Source organism: Prosopis cineraria, unplaced genomic scaffold (assembly GCF_029017545.1).
Source record: "Prosopis cineraria cultivar Desert tree isolate PC_DT_omini unplaced genomic scaffold, ASM2901754v1 PC13, whole genome shotgun sequence".
Lineage (NCBI taxonomy): Eukaryota > Viridiplantae > Streptophyta > Magnoliopsida > Fabales > Fabaceae > Prosopis > Prosopis cineraria.
In genome coordinates, this window is record NW_026555344.1 from 16,521,173 (window position 1) to 16,532,940 (window position 11,768).

The 11,768-nt window shown below is 36.3% G+C and overlaps 1 non-coding gene across 1 annotated transcript; it reads right to left on the reverse strand.

The window, feature by feature from the left end:
- Positions 1-9,805: 9,805 nt before the first annotated feature.
- On the reverse strand, positions 9,806-9,912 carry LOC129291908 (small nucleolar RNA R71). The gene has a single exon (XR_008588802.1). It is a non-coding gene; the product is annotated as a small nucleolar RNA R71 (small nucleolar RNA).
- Between the last annotated feature and the right edge of the window lie 1,856 nt (positions 9,913-11,768).

The following is an 11,768-nucleotide window of genomic DNA, read 5'->3' on the forward strand; positions in this document are numbered from 1 at the left end:
AGGAATTAGAATTCTCAGAACTCTTGTCTAACTCATTGGTTCCCGAACATAGTTTGAATGAACCATGTTTCACTATGGATACATATGATTATAAAACTGATGAAGATGAAGAAACATCGCTAATCTTTACAAAAAATGATAGAATCTTCTGAACGAGGCATCATGCCACATGAGGAGTCAATTGAAATTATAAATTTAAGAACGGAGGAAGATAAAAAGGAGTTAAAAATTGTTGATAATCCAGAGAAAGAAGAGATGATTAGTTTGTTTCAAGAGTACCTTAATGTGTTTGCATGGTCATACTTGGATATGCCAGGGATTGATTCAGAGATTGCTGCTCATAGGCTACCTTTACGTCCTTATAGTAAACCTAAGAAGCAAAAATTGCAAAGAATGAGCCCCGATATGTCACTTAAAATTAAGAAGAAGTAAAGAAACAAAGGGAAGCTAGATTCTTAGAAGTAGTCAAATATCCACAATGGGTTGCAAACATTGTTCCAGTACCAAAAAAAGATGGACGAGTTAGAATGTGTGTGGATTATAGGGACTTGAATCGTGCTAGCCTTAAAGATGACTTTCCTTTACTGCATATTGATGTGCTTGTGGATAATACAGCATGCAGTTATAGATATTCCTTCATGGATGGTTATTCAGGATACAACCAGATTCCTATGCACGTGGAGGACAAACATAAAACTACTTTCATTACACCTTGGGGTACCTTTTGCTATAAGGTGATGCCTTTTGGATTAAAGAATACAGGTGCAACTTATCAACGAGCTATGGTAGCACTGTTTCATGATATGATGCATAAGGAGATTGAGGTGTATGTGGATGACATGGTAGCTAAGTCTGTTGAAGATGAAAGCCATGTAGTAGTTCTTCGAAAGTTGTTTGAACGCTTGCGTAAATACAAGCTCAGGTTAAACCCTAATAAATGTGTATTCGGAGCCTCATCAGGAAAATTGTTAGGTTTTATTGTTAGTAAGAAGGGCATAGAGGTAGATCCTGATAAGGTCAAAGCAATCCGCGACATGAGGCCACCACAAATAGAGAGAGAGGTTCACAGCTTTTTAGGGAACTTGAATTATATATCTAGATTCATAGCTAATCTAACTGCTACTTGTGAGCCACTTTTTAAATTATTATGAAAAAATCATACTGACAAGTGGGATGAACATTGTCAGCAAGCTTTTGACAAGATTAAAGACTACTTATTGAACCCTCCACTATTAGTACCTCCAACACCTAGTCGACCTTTATTTCTTTACTTAACCATAAGACCTACATCCGTGGGTGCAATGCTAGGGCAACTTGATGAAGCTGGCAAAAAGGAAAAAGCAGTTTATTATTTGAGCAAGAAGTTCACTGATTGTGAATCACGCTATTCATTAATTGAAAAGACATGTTGTGGTTTAGTATGGGTTACTCAACGGCTAAGGCAATATATGTTGTATTATACCACATGGTTGATTTCACGAATGGATCCAATAAAATATATTTTTGAGAGTCCTCATGTGTCAGGTCGAGTTTCTAAGTGGCAGGTAATACTCTCGGAATATGATGTGAAATACATGACTCGTAAGTCAATTAAAGGAAGTATCATTGCGGATTATTGGCAGCAAATCCTATGGAGGAATACCAACCTATAAATTTTCAATTCCCAGGCGAGGATGTTCTTGTGGCAGAAGAGGAAGGACAAGGGGAAGAGAAATGGAAGATGTATTTTGATGGGGCAGTGAACATTTATGGAAATGAATTAGGAGCAGTGTTGATATCCCCAGAGGGCAGACAATTTCCATTAGCTATCAAATTAGGCTTTGACTGCACCAACAATATGGTTGAGTATGAAGCATGTTTAAATGGCTTACAAACTGCCATGACATTAGGCATTAAGGAACTTGATGTTTTCGGAGATTCCGCTCTTGTTATTTATCAAGCAACTGGCGAGTGGCAGACTAAGGATTCTAAGTTAATCCCATATCAAAATATCTCACCTAGTTGATTAATAAATTTGACAAAGTGAGATTCCACCACTTATCTCGTGATAAGAATCAATTCACAGATGCTTTAGCAACACTAGCTGTCATGGTTAAGTTGGATTGTGGAATTCACATTCAACCAATTATGATTGAGGCTAAAATTAATCCTGCATATTGCTTGAATGTTGACAATAAAATGAAGGCACATCTATGGTTCCATGATATAAAAAATTATGTAAAAAGCAGAATACCCTTTGGAGGCAATGGAAAATGACAAGAAGACTATCCGACGTATGGCAATGAATTTCTTCCTTAGTGGGGATGTACTATATAAAAGAACTTTTGATGGTACATTACTTCGGTGTATTGACTTAGGGGATGCACGAAAAATTTTAGAGGAGGTTCATGAAGGAATATGTTGGCCATACTATGGCCAAACAAGTTTAGAGACAGGGTTATTTTTGGTTAACTATAGAAAGAGATTGCATTGAATATATCAAAAAGTGTTATAAATGCCAAATTTATACTGATCGAATACATGCCCCACCTCAACCGCTTCATAACCTTGTGGCCCCCTGGCCTTTCTCTTTATGGGGACTTGATGTTATCAGTCCAATCAATCCTAAGGCCTCAAATGGGCACCGTTTCATCCTTGTAGCTATCGATTATTTCACAAAGTGGATAGAGGCTGCTTCTTTTGCTAGCATTACCCAGAAAGCTTTCCTTAGGTTTTGAAAACGAACATTATCTGTAGATACGGCCTACCAGAATAGATTATTATGGATAATATGCCTAATTTGAATGGGATAGAAGTTTAGAAGTTGTGCAGACAGTTCAAGATTAAACACCATAAATCGGCACCTTATCAACCTCAAATGAATAGGGCAGTTGAGGCAGCTAATAAAAATATTAAGAAGATCATTGGAAAGATGACAATCACATATAAGGATTGGCATGAGATGCTTCCCTATGCTCTTTATGGGTATTGCACAACTATGCATGTGTCAACTGGGGTAACACCATACTCATTGGTATATGGCATGGAGGCTGTAACTCCAATTGAAGTAGAGATACCCTCATTAAAGGTAGTCATAGAATCCGTGTTAGAAGAAGATGAATGGATTAAAACTCAATTTGAACAATTGAACATAATAGAAGAGAAGCGATTAGCAGCCATATGTCATAGACAATTATACCAAAAGAGGATGGCAAAGGCTTTTAATAATAAGCTGTGTCCAAGAGAATTTAAGCCAGGGGACCTAGTCTTGAAAAAAATCCTCCCGAATCAAGAAGATTGCCAAGGTAAATGGGCTCCTTCATACGAAGACCCTTATATTGTGAAGCAAGCCTTTTCAGGAGGCACCCTTATTTTGGTAGATATAGAAGGCCAAGAATTATCAAAACCTATAAATTCGAATGCTGTGAAGAGATATTTTGCTTGAAGGTAAAGTACCTGCTAGGTTAAAAACCAAAAAAGGCAACTTAGGAAAAAGTTAAGGTAAAAAAAAAAGAAAAAAAGAAAAAAGAGGAGAGATCAAACAAAGACGCCTGCTAGGTTGAAAACCCGAAAAGGGCACCTAGGCAAAAAAAAGGAAGAAGAGAGAGATCAAACAAAGATGCCTGCTAGGTTGAAAACCTGAAAAGGGCACTTAGGCAAAAAGAAAGGCAAAAGAAGGGAAGTTTAAGCAAAGCTATGGCAGACTGAAATATTGTATTAATGGGTTAGAAAGATAGTGTTTTGCTGGAATGGGGTGGATAGATGCTTCACATAATCAATTCTTACCACATATATTCATAGTGACATAGAAGTTCGTTGCAAATGTTGTAAAGGATCTAATGAAGAAACTTCTTCCGCCTAATTTTTTTATTCCTTTGAGACTCCTCCTATTAAATTTCTCTCTTTCTTGTGACTCCAAGTAGTTTATTCAGTCAGTAAACTAGCTTTTCATGAAGTATAATCTCTTATTTACGTGATCCTTATTGCATTCTTTCTTGTTTATAAAATTAGCCTTATTAGAGACACAACACTTTATATTATACTTTTTACATGTGATACAAGACTCTCTCCCTTATTCCCACAAATTTCAACAATAAAGGTTCTATTCTTAGGATGTTGGATGAAATCAGAGGCACGTACCTTATCCGACTTGCACTAGATTCCATTGTCCATCAAACCTATGTGTTGCCACTAAATCTTGAGAACAGGTTGGTTAAATGAAATGATTACATAAAGCAATGATATCTTCTACCTAGTGTGAGGGCATATGTTAGTACTGCTTTTATTATTGTAATTATTATTATTATTATCTACAAGAAATTTAATAAAAACAAAAAAAATGATGAAAGAAGAAAGTGAAAGAGAGAAGATACATAATAAAATTATCATTTACAAATAGTATATCAATTTACCATTCAAAGCCCTATAAAGACAGGCACTCACCAAAAACTCTACATGGCTAGGCACTTCCTTACCGTTCAAAGCCCTGTAAAGACGGGCACTCATCAAAAGCCCTACATGGCTAGGCACTTCTTTACCGTTTAAAGCCCTGTAAAAATAGGCACTCACCAAAAGCCCTACATGGCTAGGCACTTCCATTCTATTCAAAGCACTGTAAAGATAGGCACTCACCAAAAGTCCTACATGGATAGGCACTTCCTTGCCGCTCAGTGCCCCATAGAGAAAGGTATTCTTGAGTAGATGATCAAGCATATGTTTCTTTCTTCATTCATAAGAATGTTATCTCATAAAATCCTCACTTAGAAAAGCAAATGCATATAAGCATCTAGCCAACACATATTTGGTCTGAGTCATGGTCATTGGTTTACGGCATCTTTCTATGTCAGTTAATCATTCTCATTTGCATCACATCACCTCATCACATTGTTAAAAAAAAATCAAAATTATCATTGTGTTTGTTACCCAATAGTCATGCATTTAATCATATCTTGTCATGTCAGGGGCAATTAAGTCTTTTCATAGGTATTTCATGGCTAGCCAAAATACATGTTCTATCTTTACTTGCTACTTATGTAAGAATTTAAAAATACACTTTTTCATATGCTTACATAAGAAACAAGTAAAGAAGGGCAACTGTGAACACCGTATTTTATTTGGGCATTTTTTAAAATTTAATAATAAATAACTAAAAAATAATAAAAAAACAAAAATAAAATTTAATCCTTTTTAGGATTATATTTTCAAACTGAAAAAACTTTAATTAATAGGGTTTAATATTATAATCTACTGATTAGGATTTTATTTCTTTAGCTCATAAAAAAACAACTAAAAATATAATAAATATGAAAAAATGAAAATTCAATCAAACAACTAAAAATTATGATTAAATATATATTTATATACACATGTGTGTGTGTGTGTGTGTAAACCGAAGGTTAAACGCTGGAACGTGTGTGTGTGTTCACTGAAGGTTAAATGCTGGAATCAGCATTTAACCATCCTTTCTAGTCCTTCATTGCCAAAACACCAGACAAGCAAAGGAAGCATACACACATAACCAAAAAACTCAAGCCTTTTGAGCAGGATCAGAGGACACGTGACAAAACAAAAAAAAGAAGGTAGCACACACACAGACGCGGGATCGAATAGACACAGAGAACACACACACGCGCGAGACAGACCGGACAGACATAGAGAACACACGCACAGCAATAACGTAGCAGAAGTTAGAGGCAAAGTAAAAGGGCACACGTAAAAAAAAGAAGAGAGAGCAGCAGTAGAAAAAAAGTAAAAAATAGAGGCTAATGTTTGCACATGAAACACGCGATCGGGAGACGTGGAGAACTACTGTAAAAAAATGAAATACAGAGCAGAGAAAAAGGAGGAAGCACCACTCATGCAATAAAGCCAGAAATGAGGGAGCTTTCGACACATGCATGCACAGAAAAAACGTGCAGAAAAACAGAGCATTAAAAGAAAAGGCAAAAAAAGAAGAAAGAGGAGACCGAGAGGGAGAGACCTGGAGTATAAAAACGTAAAAAACAAGAGCACTAGGGAGAAGAAAAAAGAAGAAGAAAATAGGGGCAGGGGGAACGAACAAAAAGAGGAGAAGAGAGGAGGAGAGAAAAGAAGAAGAAAATAGGGACAGGGGGATGAAGGAAAAGAGGAGAATAGAGGGAGAAGAAAAAGAAGAAAAACAGAGCTAGAGGAGGATGGAGAGAGCTGGGAACGAGAAACAAAGACTGGAGCTGACCGAAAGAGAAACATTCCATGTCAGAAGCATGACTGGGAGCTAACTAGTTGTTTCCATCGGTGAAAAGCTGCAGAGCAAAGTTGGAGCTCCTTACCTTAACGAAGATCTTCACCAACCAGACAGGTACGCCAAGGACAGTGATAGAACACATTTGTTACCCACTTTTATTTGTCAATTAGGACCATTTTATTAATGATTTATCACCTTCAAGTGCACACATTGCATTAGATTTGGAACTTTGCCTAAGTTTCTAAGATCAGTGCACTAGGGGCATTTTGGTCCAAAAAATGAACTTTTGAGAAAATGTACAAGAAAAATTGACAAAGTGCATTTTATGTCCAGTTGATGAATGGTGAAATTATATTTTTAAAATTCATTTTAGTTTTGGAGTAATTAAATAAAAAAGTCAACACTTTCTTAAGTGTCTTAGTTTGTCCTAGTTTTTGGTTTGCCTTTGTGTGAAAATTTTTATATAATTTTGTGCAGCCTGAAACTTGGTTAATTTAATAAATTCTCCCTTCTAATTATGAATTTAATTCTGGACATGAATTAGATTTTATTATATCATATGCTATTTAATTGAATTATGTGATTTATGTGACATAGGTGGCATGTGACTTGTGCATCAATTGGGCAATTGAGGTCAACACTCCTTGAGGACAATGGCTGATGGTTTGCACGTGAATTATGATTATTTTGAGGGATTAGATCAGCTAAAATGATGTGGATGACACATGGGAAATTAGGCACACATTGGAATCATCTACAAACCAATAGGAAGTTGCCACCTTGCAAGTGTGACAAGGCTCCCATTTACATTTTAATTTCTTTTTCCTTATTTTAATTAAGCTTCAGCTGATGGGAGACACCAAGGAGCACGCCATTTTAAGTCCCAAATGGGATCCAACACATATCTCATTCATCTTCCACATTCTCTCTCTCTTGTTCATAGTGTTCTTCATTTTCTCTCTTTTGTTCTTCATTTTCCAGCACCCTAACCTCCATTTTCAGCCACCAAACCTCCACAAAACTCATACCATTCTTCTCCTCTCTTCATTTTCGTTCCATCCCTTCCATTTTCACAAGGATTGAAGCTCATTTCCATCATTCAAGAGCTATGGAGTTTGGCCTTCACAAGCAATCACTAGGGTTCTTGAAGATGAAGATTGGCTAAGTTTCTTTGTGGAATCCTAGAGAGATGAAGATGGAGGATGAGTCTTGAGCTTCAAATTGGCTAAGTTCTTTTGTTTCCTATCCTCTTCTCTTTTTACTAGATGGTTAGATTCCTTAATCTAGGGTTTAATCATCTTAGCTTATAAATTCTAATTTGAATTTGATGTTGATGTAAAGAGAGAGGATTGTTTCATTTAATTTCTTCCTTGGACAGCCATGACTGAATTTTGCCACTCTTTGTTTGGCACATAATCTTGTGTTTTTCAATTAGTGAATTTCTTGTGTTAATATTGCATAATCTTGTGGTGTTAATGCTTGTGTTGTTGAGTAGCTTGACATAATCTTGTGGTTGCTCAATTTATGTGTTTGACCATGGCTGTTGAGAGAGGATTTTGAGTGAATCACTTGGCTAATGTCTTCACCAATTGGTTAATTGAACTAGGGACTTTAATCTAAGACCTAGGGAGGTTAGCTAATTAGGTTAATTGGCTTTAGTCAAGAGGAAAGGGAAGCTAAACTTAGCCTAATCATGAGAAGATAATGAGTCCAAAATCAACTAATCTCTAGGGTTCCATTATTGTAAAAAGGGAAGTTCATTTCACTCACTTTCACTAGCATTTTAATTACTTGCATATTAGGTAATTAGTTTAGATAATTAGCTAGATAACTAAATTCCTACAAACTTTGGTTGATTTATTTCACTAGATAACTTTCAATTAGACTTAAAACCATTCCTTGGGAGATGACCTAGGGTTGGCCCTATATTGCATTAGGGTTAGCTTTAGTGTAATTTTGAGGATAAGCGACTAATTTCCTATCAAAATTTTGGCGCCGTTGCCGGGGAATGGTTTAAGTTTAATTCTAAGGTTGTTTAGTACTTAATTTACATTTTTAGTGTTCCTGAAAAATCTTTTGAAAAATTATAAAAATTTGTTTTTTGTGTCTTGTTTAGTGTTTTTTGTGTGTTTTGAGTGTTTTTATTCTGTTTTGAAAAAGAAAAAAAAATTTAGTGCAATTTTCGTTGGTTTGGTGTAGAGCTGAAAATACTCTGTTTCTAGTGTCTCTGTCTGAAATTGAAAAATTAACTGGGAATGAGTCTGAGGGAATTTGAACTTGGAATTTATTTCATTGAAAGCTCTATATCCTAGCTTCACTTTAAAATTGGTTTGGTCAATTTTGGACGTGGGAAGTGTCCTGTGGAAATTTTACAATCTAACAAGGTCCAGGGAGCCATTACAGAGGATTCCCAAAACCCTGTTTCAACTTTGAGTTAGCATATCTTCCTCTTTGTGCGTTCAAATTGATTGATTCCAGTTTCATTTTTCTTATCGCTGTCTTATCTTTGTTTCTTGTGTTTAGGATTTTCTTCAATTTTTCCATTTTCCTATTTGAAAGTTTGTTAGAAGCTCTGAAGGTCTTCTGGACGAAATCCTGTTTCTCCAGACTTGAGGACCAACTTGTGAAAAATTCTGGGAACGATTGGGAAGGATTTTTAATCTAAAAGTTTTATATAATTTTCCTGTATATCTCTTGTGTTTCTCATAAAAGTTTCAGGGGAATTTATCATGTGGATTTGCTGATAGAAAATTCACAAGTTCACTGTCTCCAGAGAGCCTACTGTGCGAATTCCAGAATTGCCAAAGCTTCTTGATTGAGCATTTCTAACTCTCTTTCTACTTGTTTGGTGTTATTTTTTTTTTCATTTTGTTGCTATTGAGTTTAATAAAAAAAATAAAAAAAAATTATTTCTCTTGCTTTTGTGTGTTTTGAATTGTTTCATGTTGATTTGCATTTTAGTTTAGTTTGTTCTTTGTTCTTAATTTTCTTGAGCTTGATTAGTGCATGACCCGAAGAAAACATACCTCTTTTGTTGAATTAGATCCAGAAATTGAAAGAACTATTTCTAGATTGAGAAGATCACAACCTATTCTTGATTCTCATTTGGTTTGTAATTCAACAATGGAAGGTATCTTAGGACATGAGCATGTGCATAATGAGGGCCATGGGAATGGGAATGAGAATTTGCATGATGATGGCCATGTTAATAATGAATTTGAAGGCTTGCATAACCCTAGAGAGGAGAGGAGCATTAGGCAATTAACTCAACCTAATTGGCATGATAATCCTTATGGCTTATATGTTCCTCCTACTAATGTTCAATTTGAAATTAAATCCTCCTTGATTAATGCATTGCCTAAATTTCATGGGTTACCAGGAGAGGATTGTCATAGGTTTTTGCATACTTTCCTATTGGTTTGTGATACTATGAAGCCTATGCATGTAAATGTTGATGATGTTCAAGCTAAGGCTTTTGTATTTTCTCTTGAAGGTTTAGCAAAGGAGTGGTATTTCAACTACCCTTCTTATGTGAAAGTGAGCACATGGGCCGAGCTAAGAAGACTCTTCTTAGATAAATTCTTTCCAAATTCCAAGGTCACCAATTTGAGAAAGCAAATCTATGGGGTCCAACAAGGAGAGGATGAGAGTCTCTATGAGTATTGGACTAGATTCCAAGGCCTTTTGGCTAAATGCCCACACCATCAAATTTCTAGTGAGAATTTAGTCCAATATTTCTATGAGGGCTTGATTCCAAGAGACAAAGTTAACATTGATGCCGCTAGTGGTGGATGCTTGATTGACCTCACTTCCTTAAAGGCTTGGGAACTAATTGACAAGATGGCTTCAAGTGGTGCTCAATACTCTACAAGGGAAAAGAGAAATGTGAATATGGTAGGTTCCTCAGTTCTTAATGATTCATATGTGGACTTGCTAGCTGCCAAGATTGGGAGAATGTTGGCTCCACAAATATCTCAAGTGAGCAATGTAAGTACTTCTCAAGCACTTGTCCCTTATTCTTGTACTTTTTGTGACTCACCTATGCATGTAGAAAGCAATTGTCCTATTAAGTTTGAACAAGTAAATGCTATCTACAATGGAAAACAATCCTATGGTGGGAGGCAAGGGCAAGGAGCTTATTCTAATACTTACAACCCTTCATGGAGAGACCATCCTAATTTCTCCTATTCAAATCCAAATGTGGCTTTACAAGACAATCAACAAAGAGGATCCTATCAAAACACCTTTGGCCGTGACCCTCCACCTCATTTGTCTCAAGGTAGCTCTTCTCAAAGCTACAATCCAAGTGGTAATTCTCTTACACCTTCTTCTAATTCTTATAGTGATAGGAGGCTTGTTCCAATTGAGAGTTCTTCTAATTCGAACTCTTCTAATGATGTGAATGTGTTACGTAAGCAGTTGATTGAAATGAACTCTTTGTATAAAAACATGTATGATGGCTTAGGGAACAAGGTAGAGAGTATGGGTAACAAGTGTGAGAACATGAACTCTAAAATTGATGCCCTTACTTCTCAAATGAATATGCTTGCTAACCAATTAAGTGCAGCCAATGCTCAAGCCTCTACATTACCATCCAACACCGTTGCTAATCCTAAAGCTAATCTTAATGCTATCACATTGAGGAGTGGCAAGGAGTTGGGAGAAAGAGTACAAGAAGACAAAAGACAAGGGAAGGCCGAGAAGCCCTCTTTAAATTCTTCAATTGATGTTAATGTTTCTAGTTCTTCTTTTGCTCCTAATGATGCATCTTTTTGTAGAGATGATGAGGATGAAAACATTGAGGAGATCATATGTGAGCAACCACCATCTAAGGTGGAAAAGGGGACTATGGCCGAGTTGTTTAGTAAGGAAAAAGAGGGAGAGGCCGAGCAAAGTGAAACAAGAAAGGAGAGTTCAAGGAAGGAAGAAGGAAAGCAAAGTCAAGAGATTATGAAGAAGCTTCCTTTTCCACAAGCACAAGTGGTCCCTAAGCAAGTAAAGGGACAATTTGATCAAGAGGTATATGATTTCTTCCACAAGATTCATGTTAATGTACCCTTGATGGATGTAGTTAAGAACTTTCCTAAGTATGCCAAATTTTTGAAAGATTGTTGTACAAATAAAAGAAAATTTAGGCCTAATGCAAGGGTACAATTACCCTCATCTGTGAGTGCTATCATGAAGCCTCAACTCCCTATAAAATGTGAGGACCCCGGTTCCTTCACAATTCCATGCAAGATTGGCAACACACATTTTTCTCATGCATTGATAGACTTAGGTGCAGCCATTAATGTTATGCCTCTTTCAATTTATCATGCCTTGAGTCTTGATTGCATGCATAAGACACCTATGATATGCCAATTAGCGGATAGAAGTGTTAGAAGACCACATGGAGTAGTAGAAGACTTGTTGGTTTGTGTTAAAGGTCTATTATTTCCTGTGGATTTCTATGTGCTTGATATGTCAAAAGAAGGGAGTGGGGATGATATTTTGATTTTAGGAAGGCCATTTATGAGGACTGCCCGTACATTGATTGACATGGAAAAAGGTAGTTTGATTTTGAAAT